The sequence below is a fragment of the Anser anser genome, assembly GCF_964211835.1.
Source record: "Anser anser genome assembly, chromosome: 1".
NCBI lineage: Eukaryota > Metazoa > Chordata > Aves > Anseriformes > Anatidae > Anser > Anser anser.
Genome location: NC_139720.1, coordinates 5,527,970 through 5,546,196, shown reverse-complemented (window position 1 = coordinate 5,546,196; position 18,227 = coordinate 5,527,970). Strand labels below are relative to the sequence as shown.

The window sequence follows — 18,227 nt, the reverse complement described above, 5'->3', positions numbered from 1 at the left end:
TTTCCAGTGTGATGCTGTTCTGAAGTAGACTGCTTATGCATTTGGAATGTGTGGATTCATTCCAACATAAAAACCTAGAAAGATGACATATGTCAATCTAATAAAATATGAAAACCCTAAAAAGAAGAGAAAGATAGGTGAGTTCTTATGTGGTGATGCCTTGAAGTTGAAGGTCTTGTCAAATAAACACATAATGTGATTTTTTGTTGTTGCTCAGCAATTGTTGTTGTTGTTGTTGGTAGTGTGGACACTAGAAAATATGATAAAGACAAAGACCTTTAAAAATCTTTGTAATTCTCCATGATTGGCTATTTCATAAGTAAGAAAGATCAAATCATTAAGAAACCATCAAGAAAAAAATGTATTCTGATAGCAACATGGGCACAAAAAGCACAGGTAATTCACTGGGCCATTTAATTTCCTTTAATTTACAAGGAAATGCATTATGTTTTTTAAATAAATAAGAGGCACCTAACTATGCAAATAATTATATATCATTAACTTGATGCACTGCTCATGAGGGTATGTCTATGTTTATCCATAGGCTTCCCCAGCCTAGGAATGAAATACGAATGAAGATTTGTGAAAAACAGACAGGTAGTTATTAGAGTTTAAGTCTCCTCTTACTACATCTTTACATTTTTACCACATTCATATCATTCTTTTGTAGTACACAGGAATATAAGCCTGGAAAAGATCACTAGGAGATGAAGCCCAGCCCCTGTAGTGTTGTGCACCGATATAATTCAGGAGGGCTGTGTTCTTATTGAGGCTTTCAGTTGAAGTGTTCTTCTTCTTTGTGAATTATTTTACAACTGCTATATTTATTATATTAGATTTATTAGTGAAGAATCATTCATAGCACAAAGGTATGAAATTTTGGCTTGTTGCCTCTAAGACACTTTTGTTTCCAGGTACATGTAGATTTTTTCTTCTACATTCTTGAAATACTAGACTAAAAATAGTTTTTGTTTGTTTTTCCTTTGAAGGATTAAGTGGTATGCAACTTACAAATACCACAAAAAGTGATATGCAATAAACAAATTTGTCTGCAAACCCACAATAGACACTGAGCTACAAATTCCCTTTCATTCCAATCCTCATACCCTCTGAGAGGCAACAAGAGACAGAAAAATATATCTTGTTCACCCAGATTTGCCTCCAACCATCTGTTCCTTCCTCTTTCTTTGACCTCTGTTTCTAGGCTACTTGTACAAGACAACCATAGTAGATATGCTAAAGCAAAGGGGACTAGCATCACAACCCACAGTGGAGATAGGAAATGTGAAGAAAAGAAATTGGGAATGCTATGGAAATAAATCTGCACTGTAATGAACTAATGCGCTCTGCTATTTGCCACCCTCTAGTAACTCACTTACAATCCTATTATCAGTCCTCATAAAGGGAATTGTTACATTTATAAAGTCTTGAGGATGAGCATTGCATACAAACAAGAAGTAGAGATGTGATGGCAAGAGCTGAAGAGCGTATTTAAAGAAGTTTGTGATTTGGAATATAAAAGAAGCCTTGTAACTTGCTTAGAACCCCAGAACCCCATACGTGTGTGTATGGATGTGCAAATACTATTCCTTTGTACAGCTTCAGTGTTCTGTTTATGTATCATCTCCCTGTAGAAAGCATTGTTATTTTTCCAGGACAGAATTGGATTTTTGTTGTTGTTTGTTTGGCAGCTTTTTACAAAATGTTGGAATCACAGCAGTCCCCCTAGGTGCTCTCTCACCAGCACAGACACATTTTATAGCAACCTGTTCTTCCTGCTTAGAGATCTCATTTTCCAAAAAATTAAAATCTGCCCCCAAATCTTTATATGCTCTAACCACCAGAAGTGGGAATCAAATCACATAACTATCTGTTTACAATATGGACTTCTCCATATGAGCTGTGACTTTCCTCATAATCAGTGGAGAGGAAAGGAGCACTTCTGAGACAATTTATCTAAGTTATTTCAGGCACTGATTTCAAGATCATATAATTTGACATTAGACCCTTTTCATAAGGAGAGACCAGATGACTAGATGTTTACATTATCCGGGACTACAGTAAGTCAGATAGATGTCCCCCAAGGTTAGTAGGATTCTGAAAGGAGAATGAGTCTCAGAATAATGTCTGTTCAGTCAAGAGTCCAAGGAATTGAAAGACTGGGATGTATGCATACAAAAATTAAGTACAGTCTTACAAAACAAGGCAAGTTAGACTATAAACCTTTATCATTTATCAAATTCACAGTGTTTTTGTCTAACTTCTGAGTTTTCCACATTGAGTCATCAGTTAATGATAATATTTGCCAAAAACATGTTGACATTTTGTAACTGTGCAACCTCTTGAGAAAGTTCCTTGGAATTTAAACTGTAAGAATAGTACAATATTGCAATACAATGCCTTTTTTTTTTTTCATTGTTTCTTTCCTTTTTATTGGGAATTTTTTATTTAGAGGAAAACATTTCACTGAATGGTAGAAAATTAAATCCTCAGTCATGAACTCTCCAGAATGATTGAGAGAAACTCCTTATAAAACTTACGAACCTAAAATTCTCTTATATTCTGTGTGGAAGGATGAGTAGGTTGAGTTTTATCATCAAGGTCTTTCCAAGGCTTCCAAGAATTTTATTTCCACTTCTCTAGCACTTTTTGAGAGGACAAATGAGTACAGATGGGTAATCAAATCTCTGTCTGGGGGAGGAATTGAGCAAGCAGCTGCTTTCTGAGGCTGACATGGTTGGTGAGGTACTTCTGGGTCTCAGATGGTTGCAATGTGTAGTTTTATCCCAGAGCTGACAATAAATAAATAAATTACTCAGATACTATTTTCTTTTCCTGCCTGCAAACCATTTCTAGATCTTTACTTTCACTTGCAGTTCTGAAACGTGTGACATTTATCTGTTGAGATGTTGCAGTCAAATGACGATTGCAGGACCATATCCATATAGATTATGCTCATAACACAAATTCCTGATTTATTGAACAATTTATGAGAATCCTATCAAGACCTGAGTTTATAGAAGGTTTACAACATCTATATATTCAATATTTTGGAGACTGCCTCCCACAGACTTTAGTACTGTAGGTTCTGACGATCTTACATCAATTGGTTTCAATGATTTTGGATTTAATTATTTATGTTTGAACAAAAATACTAAATCATGGGACTTCCTAGGTAGAAAATTCAGTATTAAAATGTCACAGATGGTGCAAAATGTAGAACTAAATCTTGTGCATTTTGTCATAGTTGTACTAAGCCTGAATGGTTAAGAAGGATACAATTACCCTTTGTTCATCAAAACAAATTGAATTTAGAATTTAGACAATCGATAGACAAAGGGTATGTAAAATAAAACTGTCACTATATGTTGAACCTTCTGACTATGAACATTTTGTTACAGACACAATACAAAGCTGAGACATTGACCTACAATCACCCAACTCAGTGCTAGGTATCCACTACGAAAAGCAAACCCTGGGTGAGACATCTGAGGTCCTGTGCAGACACACTCCTGTGGAGGGGGGACATAACCTTTTAACAAAGCAGCAAGATGCTGGTGCTTCTTGGCACCTACTGAACTTACATCCAATGGTAGTCCATGTTTATTAAGCCTAAAACCTTTTAGTGGGTTTACACCAGAAAAGCATCAATGGTCTTGCCAAGTTGAATCATCAGAAAATAAAGAGAAGAACAAGAGGAGAGCACTTTAAATGTTTTGTTCACCCTTTGTGATTTATATTTTGTGCACAGCTTTTAGAGTAATACATATATATATATATATATTTTCTGCCTAGCCAAATAATTAGCTTTTTTCTTTCCTATTAAGGAAGAGGATTATATTTCATACTCATATTGCTTAAGCATTCTACACAGATGAATCGGGTTCCATGGGTGAAACATTATTTCTTTTTTCACACACTGTTACAGTGTAATATTGGAGTATCTTTGCAGAACATTTAAATGTTAGCTCTATGGCTCAAGAAGACTGAGATGTGAATGTCAAGAAATTTCTTTTAATTGGACAGGTGTCTTGTAAAATGGCCAAATGTCTTTTGATTGAATCTGACTTAAGCTTTGACAGTTATTCAGAAATAAAAGACAATACTTAATCTTAGGCAAGTAGCAGCATAATAGATTTAATAATATACTATAATACTGTTGTAGCTTTTTTCCAGTAAATGAAAGACTAGACACTGGGGATGGAGCAATCAGCATTGCTAAAGGCTCAACTGGCTCTTCCTGTGTATTCAGTCTGACTTTGGCCATTGTCTTCAACAGAAAGAGATGTTTTTATTTGCGAATACTGCTTTGGATGTGAGTTCCTCAGTACATCTCCACTTTTATTGCCCCAGAACATGGAGAAACTTTGTTTCTATGGTTAGTACTTTATTATAGGTATTGTGTCCCACAGCATAAATTGTTACCAAATTGAATTTTATGTTCCAAGCAACCTGCACACAGAATGTCCCACAGGTTTGGTAATTACCCTATTGATCGGTAAGTCTTCTCAGAGTAAGAAATGTCATATCTTGCAATACGTACAAAAAATGGGACTAATTTCCATTAGCAAGCACTAAGCATTGTGGCTTAGAAGAAACCTGGAATTTTTGACCCAAGATCCTTACTTTCCATCTTGCTACATCTATGTTTGTACTTAACTCTCCCTATTTCTAATTCACTTTCTCCTGCTTCTTCATCAAGTGAGTTTATTTAAACTAATTTAGTAATTAAGTGCTTGGTGCTTGATGTTTAATATTTGTCTGTCCTCACCTGCAAACTTTTCAAAGCAGCTTTGTTCATAGTAGACCCCAGTACGGAAAATTGTAAGATATCAATTCATAGAAACATTTTTAATATTTTCAGTTTTCTTGGTCAAAACTGAGCTAAATTGTGGTGATGATGGTGACAATCATGGGGTGATTTGGAAATAATTCTTTGTAGAAACAATTCAGTTGCTGAGTTGTTTCTTTTTATGGTTTCAGTACACTCAACACTTACTTTTATGTCAACTGTTACTATATATTTATTTTTTTATTGCAAGTGAGCATAATGTAGAACAGCCATTGGGGGACATATTTTAGGTTTCTTTGCTTGAAACATCGAGATAATACATTTTAAAAATGAATTTCAGTAAATAAGTTCATGTAAAATGAACCTTTCCTATTGACAGTTTAATTTTTGACGACCTGGAGTTTTCTAATGAGGACTTGCCCAGAAAAGTTCTATGACTAATCTCCTAGCTACTACTAAAAGGAATTATACTGAAAATGTGTGCTGAAGGAAGGCTTTTAATTTAGAACAGAGGACAGAATCATCTTGGTTACACATATAGTATTCAATTAGTAAATCAAAGTTATTCAAAGACTATCTGAACACAAGAACATGTGTCAGGAACTGCTACTGTCTTACTCATACTAATCAACAATATTTCATTTACCTCTTTTTAATCAATTTCATTGTATTTAGTGTTAAGGAAAATACATTTTTACTTACTGTTTTTTGACAATTCCTTGATTTAAGGCACCTTCTGCTTCAGCTACCTATGATTTGAATTTAGACAGTGTTGTAAATAGCAGGGTCCTGTAGCTAGTCTGTGCAGCTAGGAACTTGCAAAATAAATATTATTCAGGTATAAAACAGGGAGGGGGTACAATCAGGAAGCAAGGTGTAACATGCAGAGTTGTGTCCCAGTGGTTTCCCTACCTTGATGTTGCTGCATCTTGGATGATCTGTTAAAAGCAGAATGCTTTACGGTAACTATTTCCCCTCCTTGGAACACCATTACAATTTCCACTCTCTGTATTTATGTATGCCAGTTTCACCATGGAAGAATCTGAACCTTCCAATGGTATATGAAAGAAGCTGAGCAACATCTGTCATAGGTGGTTTGTTCTTTGTGTAATCTCCTCCCTGGAGAGAAAGCTGTGTACGTAGTGGATAGCGATATAAATAATAGATTATTCCTCTCCACAGTCAAACTATAAATAAATAAATAAACAAACAAACAAATGGTTTGATCGAGACTGAAATTTATTTTGTTGTATTTCCTAAGCCAAACATTAAAAGAAAAGTCAGGGGCATATGAAACTTTCTATTCAACTTGAGAGGAAATATTTTGGTTTTGCAGAATAGACAAAAGAAAATGGAAATGAAAGGTTATATTCATAAAACTTTGCTGGAGAAGAAGCCGGTAAAGGCTCCTAGCAACTCAACATTTATAAAACTCAGAGCATGGCAGACCACAGTTTGGCTCCCTGCTGTCTCCTTTCTCCTATCTTAAGATGTTCATCCACACCATCAGCTAGAAAGCTTTTCTAGGAAACACCATAGCATTTGTATCATACTATAAAAATAATTATGCAAATAAGATTTCAAACAGTTACTGAGTATGGGCAAGACATCTGGATTCTGGTGGTTTGGATTGTCACTTAAATCATTGCATGTCTGGATTCCAGATGATGGTAATGGAATAATTCACTGTTCAGGGCAAAATGGAGCAGCCTTAATAGAAGATAGAGAAAAGTTCCTGACTGACAGTGGCTTCTTTTTATGTTTGTGGACATTTCCTATGATGTGTTACCCTTTTTCTTATGGTTTTAAAAGGACTGACTCTTTTGTTTTTTTAACCAAAATATATCACAATTTTGAGTAATGTATTAAAAAATTCAGGATGATTGGAATCACAGTTTATCCAGGGGATATTTTATGAAATTCCTGAATAATTTTTTATTTTTTTTTTTACTTAGAGGAAATTGTTATGTTTGTAGGTAAATCTTACTTATCTCCTACATTTTTTTCTCATTCTTTGGGAGCTCCTGCATGCTTGTGATTTCTTTTTTTAAGCAGTTGTTTACTAGTAGATAGCAATTTAAACTAGTTTTCACATTGTGTCATTATATCAGGTTATTATAATTCTCCTGGATATAAATTAAAGAATGTCTTCACAGGGCGTTTTCTTACTGGGAGAGATTTTAATGCCAGAGCGGATCAGCCATGATATAATTAGCAGTCCTTGGTATTCATATAAGCTGTACTGTTCTTTACCTCTAAACAAGTGACACTCAAAAGCATAGGGAATTGCTTCTGCTATTAAAAACAAGTAGTTTTGTGAGCTAATGAAACTTTCTGATGGACCATATTTTACCTTTTCTTTATTCCTTCCTTGCCTCTTATAACACAACTTCAACTCTGCCCTCTATCCCTTGTATAGCCCCTGAACTTTAGCAGCAGACTATGATAGCATAATAGTATGGCTAGCTGGGAGCTCTTAATGTGCTCATTGCCCACAACTACTGCCAAATAGAATATTTATCAGCTGTGTACTTTCTGCTTGTTTTCCTCATTAATTTTAACCTGTGTCCTCCATCTTATTGGTGAAATTCATAAAATCCACGAGAATTTAATTTTCTCTTAAATTACAATGTTTTTGTCAAATTTGTTTGAAAATAACCAGTGGAATCAAAGCTTATTAGGGTAAAGGGCAGGAATGGACAGGTAAATTCAATGGAATTCCTTTTCCTTGCATAGGATAATAATCTATTAAAGGAACATAAAAAAAACTAAAACACTTCTGATCTCATCCACATTTAAAATAAATAAAATAAAAAAAAAGTAGTTACTAGACATTAGGAGCATACCTGTGGTACTGGAATCTCTTTTTTTGGGGGTGTTATTTCTGATCTTTTAATATCATTCAAGCCCTTAAAACATTCCTCGTTAAACTAAAATTTCAGTTTAGGTAGTGTAAAATGGCAGGTATAAGAGGCCACGGTCTTGAGACAGTGAAAACTAAACAAAATAAAACCAACAAACAAAAACCAGCCAAACAAACAAAACACCCCCGTGGTTCAGTTTTCAGGTCTTCTGGCCACTTCCTCTCTGACTTTGTTCATGTCATTAGAAGATCTGAAGTTGGTCAACATTATGTAAACAAACAAACCAAACAAGCCTATGTAGATATATATATCCATAACTACAAAAGATCTCCATAACCCAGAACCTGAAAACAAGATAACCACAGCCTGACTCTTGAATTAGAAAGCAAAGCTAAATTATTGCAGATATAATTCCCTTCTGAAAGAGTTTCATTCTCCCCTTTACAGTGTGTACTAAGTGGTACTGCATTGCTCTGGTCTTTTCTCTAAGTCATAAGTGTCCCAGATCATCTCAAAGTTATATTTCTCAGCTTATCTTTCTATATTTTGCTGCAATTTAATTGTAAAAAGCTTTCCTGATTTGGTAAGAGCAAGGATATTTACCAAGAAAGAACTCTATTAGTCTTTTAAGTCTTATTGCTGTGTTGCATTCATTAGTAATACATAGATTCTTGGCCCTCTAACTAAGAAATCTCAGCAGAGAAGAAGCCACTCAAGATATATCCTAAATATATTAACCAAAATTATTTTTTTGCTCTCTCTTTTCTCTCTTTTCGTTGAGGTTTCACAACTATGTTGCTTCAAACAATGGGGAGCTGATTTTATTATTATTTTTATATTTTTTTTCAAGGCAGAGAGGCTCTAATCTTAAAACAAGAATGTTTTGGAAAAGATTGAACAAATTAGAAGTTTTCTTAGAGATTTTTCATGTTTTAGTAGTCCATAGATTCTCCCTGTGGAGATGTTTTTATAGCACACTAAGTACTATGAAATAGAAACGATGATTATATTCACTCTGGAGAGGTTTCTCTTGTAACTAAATTTTATTTTAAAATACAAAACTCCCTAATTTTTTGTGGATTCTGTGTCTATGAATCTCTTTTTGATTATCTTCTTGACTAAGACAGATTGGTGCTATCTGATCAAACCTTTGAACTGAAGTGTCAAACTAAATATAAACAACAGTGACATATTCACAAGTATAGTCTCAAGTGTACCTCTTTTTTTTTTTTTCCCCCCGTTTACTTTCTAATTAGAGAAAAGTATAATTTCCAGCATTAACATCAAATATCCTCAAGCAATATAAATCTTAATTACCGTATGCTGGAAGTAGTACTAACAAACACATAAGGTACTTTAAATGGAAGCAAGTGTGTCCCTGTGTACACGTAAAGAATCTCAGCAATTTCTTTTCTGCAGTTAACAAGACCTAAATCTGTTTAATGGTAAGTAATCTCTAAGAAGCAATATAACGTGGATAATTATTCAGAACTTCAAACTCTCTTTCTACTATTCTTTTAACAGTGTTTTCCTGGAAAACATCCACACTAGGTCTGACACCTAGTGAACTGATGAACTATGAGTGACATTCAACAGTTAAGACCATTCATAAAAGAACTTAGACTGAAGTTGTGAATCTGGATGATGACGTATAGTGGGAATTCAGGCATAGAGATGCTTCAAAACTGTTCAGCAGAAATCCATCAACAACACATTTCTGCAGGAAATGTTGAAGGGAAAGATCATTTCAAAAGTGTTAATCAGAATTTGTGTTTCTGCAAGCAGAGAAAGCACATAAAATGGCATTGGAATTGAGAAAATGCAGCTCCTCATGTAAGCAAGCCACAAAACTTGCTGAAATATCGTCTTTGCTAGAACTACATTGAGTCCATCACTCAGAACTAACTCATAAGAGAAGATTTTCAAATTCCCTTCTAAGTGTTTTGTTTCTCTTATGGTTGAGAGGACAATAGTTACGTCTTTCAGGATCTTCAGGAAGCATGAGAAAAAAAAAAAAGAAAAAAAAAAAAACATTCATTTTTGGGAGCTAGAAATCCAGGAGCAGATGGCCTTCCTTGGGAATTTACTGCACAGACAGCATGGGCCCTGCTGGCTTGGCTGATGCAGGATCGCTGCTCTTTGAGAGACACTTATCTGCAGAAAATGTGATGACAAGGACTGAAGAATGTTCTACAGCAGATAGCTCAAAGGTGATGCTGTGATGCCAAGACAATTACCTCAGCGGAGGAATATTTTAGATATTCTTAAGGTAAAAGCAACCTTAACTCTGCCCTTTTCACTACTCTGTTGCTACTACTGCATATATCTGGTGTTGGTGCTCCTAATAGCCAATCTTTTTCTATGAGACGGGCAGAGAAGATGCTCAGAAACCCCAACGTTTAAAAAAGTTGCTAGTTTTGCAAAATAAAAGAAATGCTGTCCTCAGGAAAACCAATAGTCTTGCTTGTACAGTTCCTGAGTTTTATAAGACCCAGGAGGTATAGGATCTGCTTTGTTCAAAGGCAACCTGCGTGAGTAACTGCAGAAGTTAAAACAGCCAAACCATATATGTACATGTTTCTTATTTTTATTTTATTTTTATTTTATTTTATTTTATTTATTTTATTTTATTTTATTTTATTTTATTTTATTTTATTTATTTTATTTTATTTTAATTTTATTTTATTTATTTTATTTTATATTTTATTTTATTTTATTTTACAGTGAGCTAGAGAATATTTTTAACTAATATTTAAGTCCACAGTTACTTTCTCTTGGCCATTAGTGGTTAGTTGCAAGGACTTAACAAACCCTGGTTACCATAAGTAATTTCTATACTGTTCAATGGACATAGATTGATCGTTGTAATATATATATCTATTTAACTCTTTTTCAAAACCTTGAGGAGAACAAAAGTTCCTCTACAGCAAATATTTATAGTCATTTTAAACCATTTTAGCCTTTTTTTTTGGCAGCAAGCAGAACATGTCTTTTTGCTCTACAGCTTCTCAGCACCTCACTTAAAATAACAAATTGGCCTCTTCTGCTCTGGGATTGCCTAGCTAGATACAGGATAAATAGCTCCTTAAACCCTCAGGACATTTCTCTTGTCTCTTTGGCCTAATCCATTACCAATCCTGTCATTATCATTCACTGAAGAAAATGTCACAGCTAATGTACTGTAAGACTACAATTTTAGTTCAAAATCACTATACGGATACTTCTTTCTTACTACAGGCTATGTATCTATACATATAAAATCTTTATTTACATTTCTAAAAGAAAAAAAAAATAGTTCATTGAAGCTACTTGGGTACTTGCATGATAATATCTGTATGGGACAAAGTACTCAGCAATACATTAAATTCCTCCAAATTCCCTCCAGCACTGTAATGTGTCCGTTTGGTATGGACAACCACAGTGAGGCTGCAAGAAGGACAAATGATTTAGCAGAGAATAAATTTTGGTCTCAGGGCATCTAGACTGTGTTCATCTAATGCAAACTGGATGTTATGATACTGTAGAGTATGTAAATATCATCTGATTGTTTTAGTGAATCAGCGCTACTACCTAAGTAGGCAGTCAACATCTGAGGTAGCTGATATTTCATGATATTTATGGCATCTTAGAAAAATTAATGAAAGAAAAAAATGAATGTTTCCAAAGTATTTTATTTTGTCTTTGACCATTCCTATTTAAAATCTGCACCTTAAGAAGCTAAATTTAGGTTTCTATATTCATAATATAAAATAAATGGACAAATTTAGGGACACATTCTTCTTTATGTGTGTGTGCTTGGCTCCCTAAAGGGAGTATCCTGCTTACCATTTCTCAGGGTCAAATGCTAAGACATGAAGATTTCCATTTTGTGTGCAAGTCTAATAAGCTGGTAATTAGTCATTTTAGGTCCACCTGTCTTGTCCACTAAAGATAATAGTGTGTCACTATCCCAGCTTTAGAAATTTTCCTACTTAGTACTACTTGCAGTAGTCTAATCCTTAATATCCTGTAATTTAATACCTTCTGTGTCATCAGATTTAATAGCCATTGCACCAGCTACTTCTGTTGGTTGTGTCCTACTTCAGTCTGAGCTTTTCAAGGCCTGGCTGCTCCAGCCCCTTACAAACAAGAACCTTTGCTTTGCTTTGCTTTCTTTTGCTGTAAACAGGCCTGAGGTAACTCAATAACAGAGTGAAACAGTCCAGTGCACCAGGCTGGGCAGCTGGGTTGAATCTAAGCTAGTGAAATAGCATTTCCCTCCATACCATTTTCACCTGAAGATAATAATAAATTGGCTAAGGATTGCTCACCTTGAGAAACAGCCCAAGCTTTTGCTTTGTGAAGAAGCACAAAACTAAGCAAAACTGCAGTTCAGTTTCATTACAAACACTTTGTTCAGCTCTAATATTAAAACATTTTCTTTCTACTTTTATCTTTCAGTTGTCACCTTCTCTAGCAAAGCACCATTTTCTTTCATCAGGGTTTTAGAAATAGCGCCAATTTGTTTCCACCTCCTCTCTGTACAGCTGTGATCTTTAATCCCTGGTATCAATCTCTTTTTCTGTGGTTCCTGCCTTACTCTGTAACCCCTGCAACCTTGGAGCAAATGAGTCTATTTTTGTCTCTGGAGATTTGATGGCAGATAACACAGTTATTAGGGACATCTTTTTCTTGCTCTAATAATGATGATCTGCCTTCAGTAATTTTTCCATGCCCAAATTGCCAGCAAGGCTGGAGGAATGCTCTGACATGTTTTTCCTGGGTGTGCAGATTACTATTTTTTCCCTTCCCTTTCATTTTTATTTCTTTTGTTGTTGTTGTTTGTTTGTTTGTTTGTCTTTGTTTATTTTCCTTCTTCTTCTGTCCAAGTTATTTACTGTTTTCAAATTTTGTTTCATTCAGTCCCCTGTTTGGCTTATCCATTTATGTGTTCCTTACAGCTGTCAACATTTACACTAGGCTCCTCAAATTTATTGCTAACCATTGATACAGCTACAATTTCATTATGGTGAAATGCCTTAAGTTCTCTCACATTGCCACAGTGTGGATCCTGGGCCAGTGCTCAAGCAAAGAGATCACCCCTGTATCATATGTGACCATTCAGCTTCCCTGGATTGTGGCACAAGATTATAGAGAAAGGTGGTACTGGGAACAACCTGTTATCTCTGTCTCTGCTGAATCAAGACCATGAAGGACCACTATTCGGCAGAGCTGAAGAAAGTTATCTCAGGTAACCATAAACCCCCAAATTTGTAATAGTAGAGAGCAAATGTCACATTTACAAAATCCCACAGGCGGTTTATTCAGTCAGAAGAACATGATGTATCTTATGGAATACTTGGGATATACATGATCAATGTGATCCAAATGCAGTTTAATTTAACACTTGAACTACAGCACCATGAATTATCTTCAGTTTCTGAGAGACACCAGTTATAATCGTGGTTTGAAATCCCTTTTCTACTGATGACAGTATGTTTGTTGTGAAAAGATAAAAGCAAACAAACAAACAAACAAAAACTTCTATCTTTCCGATTAGGTTGGCTGGTGAGATATTTTCTGAAAAGCACGTTTAATTCTGATTGTTGTTTTTTTTTTTCAAGTTTTTTTCCCCATATATTTTCACGAATTCTTGTGAAAATGTAGATCTTGAGGCTGCAAAAATGAAGAGCTCTTGGAGAATGGTTCATTTTTAAAAAAAATGTGGCATCACTTTTTTGTCCAAACATTGTTAATTAAAAGTCTCATTTTGTGGCTTAAATATATTGCTTAGGAACATATCTTCTAACACCTTTTATTGCTAATCCTGAAAATCCTTTTGTCTTCAGCATCAATGGAACAAGAACTTAGAGCTTTAACTTTAGCCAGTTTGCTCTCAGAGTCATAGAATTATAGAATCAGAGAATATCCTGAGCTGGAAGAGACCCACAAGGATCATTGGGTTCAACTCCTGGCTCTACACAGAACTACCTAAAATATTAAATCCTATGTCTGAGAGTGTTGTCCAAATTCTTCTTGAACTCCAGCAGGATGGGTGCTGTGATGATTTCCCTGGGGAGCCTCTTCCAGTGCCCAACCACCCTTTCAGTGAATAACTTTTTCTTAATATCCAATATAGGAGGAGTTTCCAAACTCTTTGGTTCTAAAGGACACTGGTCTCTGTCAAGCTTTCCTGGAGAGCACCAGTACAGCCACAAAGAAGTGGGGATAGTACTGTTCGGTACTGTTCTGTTGGCCCCTGTATTAGAAACACTGCAAGAACTAACTCATAGTGAGTTAGAAAAGGGACACTGCCAGCTGTACTATTCTGGAAAACTAAATTGAGTTTTTATCTTCCTAAAACTTTTGGGAATTACATATAACAAAGAATACATAGCAATCCCTTATTTTCTTCCTACTAATACATCGTCTTTATCCGATGTCTCTTGTTTATCCTCATAGTAAATAGTTTATTTATATCTGCATCAAACCAAAGGACATTCTGATGCTTCCTCTGGAAAACTACTCTGTAAATCTCATTGCTAGGTGTTTTTGAAATTACCCTGACCTTTATGTCAAATTCCACTCTTATGATACAAATTCATCTCTCAGCCTGTTCTACAAATACATATGATGTAACAAAGTCAGATCTCCTTCTGGAGGAGCCTGGGCAAGACTTCAGGATGTCTTTAGCAACTTTGTTTGCTTTCCATGTTCCAGTAGGAAGCATCTTATAGAGAAGAATACATAAATCAGTTCAGGATATGACCATAATACTCTTAGTAAAGCAGGGTATAATCAAGGAAAAAAAAATGTATTAGTGGCTTGATTAAAGGTATTTGAAGAAGTTGAGCTAAGTGTTTGGTCACAGGTGACTGAGTCTATTATTTTGCTGCTCATTCAGTTTTATGACTGTTGCTCTCAAAGTTGTCAGAGTAAAGGAAACTGGGTGCTAAATCTTTTTCTTTTTATTATGTGGGTAAAAATAACTGAAAGCACTGAGGATGCTGTGAAAGGGAGACTTTGAATTAGTCAAAAAATTAGTCATAAGAATAAATAAGACAGTAGAACAGCCCAGAGAAGCATAGTCTAGAGAAAAGGCTCAGCCAATGCACCAAGCGTAACATATGAGAACTTGTGTGTGGGGTGAGTACTTCAGCTATGGAGATATAAATTGGTGTCTCACAGACTTCCCTGCCTTCTTTCTCAGAGAGTGCCAGAAGACCCTTTCACTATATCCTTAATACATTCACAGTGATGTCACTAAAAATAACTTTAGTCCACGATGATATACCTTTTAATTGCAAACAGTTTTTGTCAGAAGTCAAACTTTGGATTTTAGCTTTTTTTTTTTTTTTTTTCTTAATTCCCTAGCTCAGAGAAAACTGAATCGATTTTTTTTTTCTCTTTTGCTTAGGTCCAATAACTCTCTCAACAACAATTCTTCACTCAATGTTTGGTGGGGAGTGGAATTTTAAACTCCCAATCAGCTGATGTGAGCCATGCTGTTCAGACTTCATTTTAGCTGTCTCAGGAATTTAGAAGGTTAAAACCATTTCTGTCTCAGTGGGATACACAGCTCCTGATTCACTTTTTATAACATCACAGTTGGATTATTGCCACTTTGTGTTTGCAGCCTTCCTTGACCATTCACTGTATAAATCCCCAGTTTGCACAAAATTCAGCATCTAGAATGGTCACTTACAAACATTAGCTTATCACGTTGCAACTGAGGACACTGCACTGGCTTCCTGTTAAATGCACAATTGCTATCACAATACTTAGACATTATTCACTTCTTGTAACTGAGACTTGCAGTTGTTCTTTGTTAAAAAATTGATTTTTTTATTATTATTTATTTATTGTTGTCGTTTTTGTTGTAAGGTGCTTCCCATCAGAGCTATGAGATATTTTTTTTATTTTTATTTTTTAATTATTATTCTGAGTCTTGACTTCTCTAGCAGTAGTTCTGTTTAATTGTAATGTAGTTTAAGTGTATAATGCCATGTGTTGCTTCTGCATGAAGTGTGCTATATAAATGCAAATGAGCTAATTAATTCATAACAACAAGTATTATAGCAACACATTGACTGTCATGCTCTGCAGTTTCCAGTTGAACACTCTGTATATGTTTTGTTGGTAGAGGAATTGCAGCAGGAGGGTTAATAATTTTAAATCTAAGTACCCTTGGCTGTTTATATAGACCTGTGATTGTCCCTCTGAAGCCTATACAGAATTTATTAAGGGACCAAAGGTTCTGCTCTCACTCCTAGTTGATGACTTTCTTCTGTGTGAATGTGGGAGAAAGCACTTTTTTTTGATGCTTTCAGACATCACCTGCTTAAGAAATAGGGACAATGATTCTTTTTCCCCTCTGAAAAGTAAACGGAGAGCTATGGATAAAATGAGTTATGCAACTGGAAAGTAGTGAACATGTTACAAATTCTCAATAAATCATGCTGAGTTCAGCTTTAGCCTCATTTGCATCCAAATGTTAAAAAAACCTGCTAAAATTACATTATTACTCCTCTGTTTCTCAAATGTTTCTAAAGCCAGTTTCTCAAATGTTTCTAAAGCTAAGATCTAAGATTCTCTGAATTCTCATCAACCTGTAAACCAGTATTGGACACACATAAAACACTTTCCCTTCCAAAGCAGGATTCATGTTAATAGTTAATAGCATGGAGTTCCAACCTTTGTCTATACTCACAAAAGCAAAATTTTAATGTAAAAATATTTAATTTTAAGCTTATTAATTTAATGGTAAAAGACCTCAGCTCAACCTGAGTGCGTGAAATTCCTTTCATGTTTCCAGTGAAAATGAAATCTACAGGAGCGCTTCTGTGTGTGCATGAAGGGTAAAAGTCTGGCTGCTCAGAGGAGGACTTGACAGCAAGAGTTTTATCACTTTTGGAAGCATCCTTAAAATAGAATTTCACAAATAGATAATAATTTCTGTACAACGTTTCAGTAGATAGCTGGCTAGTTACTGAAAAGGAAATATAAAGCAATCAGAGACTTTATAAAACTTGAAGGTATATGGGTTTTAGAAAGTTTGCAAGGAAAAATTTGAGCAGGAAATTTACATAAATAAAAACACTAAAACATCACAAATACTGTTCTGTTAGAAAGTGTGAGCAGAAGTATCACCACCAATTTTAATACTTTTCATCAGATTCCCTGGCACCTGTATTGATATTTAAGCATTTTGGCTAATGTAGGGGCAATGGCAGCTTCGTGTACTACTTTCTCACCATATCTCCTCCCCATTGCACGTCTCCAACTAAGCACACAGAGGCTGAGATCAAAACTCCGTTCTCTGAAACAATGGCTGTAACCACACTGCAGAAATATCTGTCCCTTTTTGCAGCTGAATGCTTGCAACAGCCTGATGCGTGTTAGTACAGCTGCTGAGTCAGATTTGCTGTGTACTGGCTCCTCACAAACAGCAACCACAGTGCTGATCCAGGTGTACCTGGATCTGGAAGAAGTAAAAACAGACTTTTCAGTTGAAGCAGTTTCTGTTATTTTTTTCCTCTCTTTCACTAATATAAAACATCTTAAACTTGTCTTTCTTCCTTGCAATTCCTTCCAAATAGCACCCAAAGAGTCACACAGCCCCCACAGTGGTTTATTATCTAACAGTCTTCAGGAACGCATCAGAACAAATCTCTGTACTATCTTCACACCAGCAAAGTTTTCCTCAACATAATCAAAGAGTTATTAATAACCATTCTTCAATGTAACTTCAAAATAAGTGGATACTTTATATGATTATGGTTCCAAGGTATAACTGCTGATGAAATACTTCTTTATGAACACATATCCCCTCTATTTTTATATGCAAATACCCTGGAATATGTACACATATAAATGTATATGCATTCATATTATATAAAGAATATATAGAACCATGCATATTTTTCTGTGTCTCAATGTTTACAAACACATATACAAACTGAAAGCAAATGTGTCTTGCTCAGACACAGACATTTAATATAGCAAGGAAGAGGAAGAAGAAAAATAAATCTAAAATTGCCCAGTTATGGAGAAAATTACCAAGATTGAAAAAGACTTTCAAAGATATAATGTTGAATGTAGCTGTGCAATTATGCAAGCCATCATATTTCTTTCTACTGTTTTGTGGCATGGTTAAATTCAATATATGAACAGTGAAAAAAAAAAAGATATTGTATGAAGGCAGTTAAACACTTCAGATTGCTAAAAACGTTATCTTAATTATCTGCATATTATGCTCAGAAGAAAATCATTAGCTTTCTCTTTATGAGAACTGTCAATGCCAAAAATATTTCATTCCAAAAAAAAAAAAAAAAAAAGGATTTAAGGAAAAATATTTAAAACAACTAGAACTCATACTTAAGATTTGTTTGTTTGTTTGTTTGTTTGTTTTGGACTTCTTGATGTTAAGCACCTTGAAATCTTTAAATTAACTTAGACAGAGATAGGAAAATTTTCAAAACATCTATAAACATCTCTGCATCTATGAACCTGAGGGAAAAGATTGACTCCTTTGGTCATTTATGAATACCAACAAAGAGAGGATTGGAAAGATAAAGATATCTCGTATAAGA

At 35.0% G+C, this 18,227-nt stretch overlaps 1 long non-coding RNA gene across 6 annotated transcripts in view; it reads left to right on the top strand.

Moving 5' to 3' along the window:
* The window catches only part of LOC310892269, a 51,647-nt gene extending 33,872 nt beyond the window's left edge, over window positions 1-17,775 (top strand). For 5 of the 6 annotated variants that reach the window (XR_014578001.1, XR_014578002.1, XR_014578004.1 and 2 more), the window contains 4 exons: window positions 4,177-4,378; window positions 9,181-9,925; window positions 12,699-12,886; window positions 15,053-17,775. This is a non-coding gene — a long non-coding RNA (uncharacterized lncRNA). The remainder of the gene's footprint in view (window positions 1-4,176; window positions 4,379-9,180; window positions 9,926-12,698; window positions 12,887-15,052) is intronic. The other variant, XR_014578003.1, reaches the window with a different exon arrangement.
* The last annotated feature ends 452 nt before the right edge of the window (window positions 17,776-18,227 follow it).